The sequence below is a fragment of the Dromiciops gliroides genome, chromosome 5, assembly GCF_019393635.1.
Source record: "Dromiciops gliroides isolate mDroGli1 chromosome 5, mDroGli1.pri, whole genome shotgun sequence".
In the NCBI taxonomy this organism is placed as follows: Eukaryota; Metazoa; Chordata; class Mammalia; order Microbiotheria; family Microbiotheriidae; genus Dromiciops; species Dromiciops gliroides.
In genome coordinates this window covers 185168023-185169776 of record NC_057865.1, presented here as the reverse complement: position 1 = coordinate 185169776, position 1754 = coordinate 185168023, and the positions used below count along the sequence as shown (strand labels likewise).

The following is a 1754-nucleotide window of genomic DNA, read 5'->3' as shown; positions in this document are numbered from 1 at the left end:
CCACATCTTCTCCGACATTTATCATTTTTCTTTTTTTGTTATGTTAGTGAATTGGACATGTGTGAGGTGGTACCTCAGAGTAACATTTCTCTAATCAGTAGTGATTGAGAACACTTTTTCACATGATTGTAGATAGCTTTAAGTACTTCATCTCAAAACTGCCTGTTGATATCCTTTGACCATTTCTCAATTGGGTAATGACTTGTATTCTTATATATTTGGTTGTTTTTTTTTTTAAACAAACAGATTTTTATTTCTTGAAATATACAAAAGAAATCCCCACCCAACTCCCACCCCAGAAAAGATGCTATTCTCTCATTTCCCCATCTTCTTCTTCTTCAACACCTCTGATGCAAAGGATGTTATTGCACTTTATTAACACTTCACCAAGGTGTCCAGACAATGCTCCATCTCTGTATTCTTCTGTATTTCCAAGTTGCATATTCATGTAGCTATCCACAGATACCAAGCACTTAAGCTTCTCCATCACTGGATTCCCTGTCAATCTGTTCATTTATGGTTTGAGGTTCAGGAAAAACTCATTGTGGCCACAGAAGAGTGCCATGGGCTACCTGCCAGTGCCTATTCTCCTGCCCCTATGTGAAGCAAGTTGCCTGCCACCACCGTCCCTGCCTCCACCTCCCAATTCTATTCTTATATATTTGATTCAATTCTCTCTATATTTTAGATATAAGACTTTTATAAGAAACACTGTCTGTAAAAATTGTTTCCCAGATTTCTGCTTTCCTTCTAATCTTGTTACATTGGTTTTGTTTGTGCAAAAACTTTTAAATTCAATGTAGTCAAAATTATCCACTCTGCATTTAATAATACTCTCTATCTTATCTTTGGTCATAAATTCTTCCCCTCTACATAGATTTGAGAAGTAAACTATTCTTTCCTTTTCTAATTTGCCTTTAGTATCGCCCTTTATGTCTAGATCTACCCATTTTGACTTTATTTTGGTGTATGGTGTAAGATAGACCAATGTCTATGCCTAGCTTCTGCCATACTATTTTCCAGTTTTCCCAGAAGTTTTTGTCAAACACTGAGTTCTTATCCTGGAAGCTTGAATCTTTGGGTTTATCAAACAGGAGATTTCTATCTTCATTTACTGCTATTTTGTGTGCTTAACATATTTCTTCGGCCGAGTTCCAGAAGGTAGAGCCAAGATAGTGGAGTGAAACCAGGAAGCTCACTGAGCTCTCCACACTTTCCCTCAGAAACAAAGTTAAGTTAAACCTCTCAATAGATTCTGGAGCTGCAAAACCTGCAAAAAAAAATGGAGTAAAACCATCTTCCAACTTAAGATAACTTAGGAGATCTTTGGAAAAGTTTTATTTCATCTGGGTAAAAGGGGACCAAAGCTCAGTGCAGAGCCAGCAAAAGACTCTGAGTCATAGGGCAGATCAGTGACATAGCAGGCCAATTGTGAGGTACCAGCCACACAGCCACACGGAAGGCAATCTTCCAGCTGGGTATGTGCTACCCAACAGGCCCAACTAGGCTGGGCCACACCAGTGCAGTGAGCAAGCTGCAAGCTTGCCTCAGAGTAGTTAGCTGGTGACTCCGCCCCTGACCTCCAGCAAAAAAAATGCTTGGGACAGTGCACACTTTACCCCAGGAACAGAACTCAAGTCTGAAAGGCACAACAAAGGTTAAAATATAAAATATAAAAACATAAAAAAGCTGGGAAACAATTTTTACAGATGATGTTTCTGATAAAGGCCTCGTATCTAAAATATATAGAGAAC

The 1754-nt window shown here is 38.8% G+C and overlaps 1 pseudogene; it reads right to left on the bottom strand.

Moving 5' to 3' along the window:
- Window positions 1-307: 307 nt before the first annotated feature.
- On the bottom strand, window positions 308-565 carry LOC122728887 (annotated as a pseudogene).
- Between the last annotated feature and the right edge of the window lie 1189 nt (window positions 566-1754).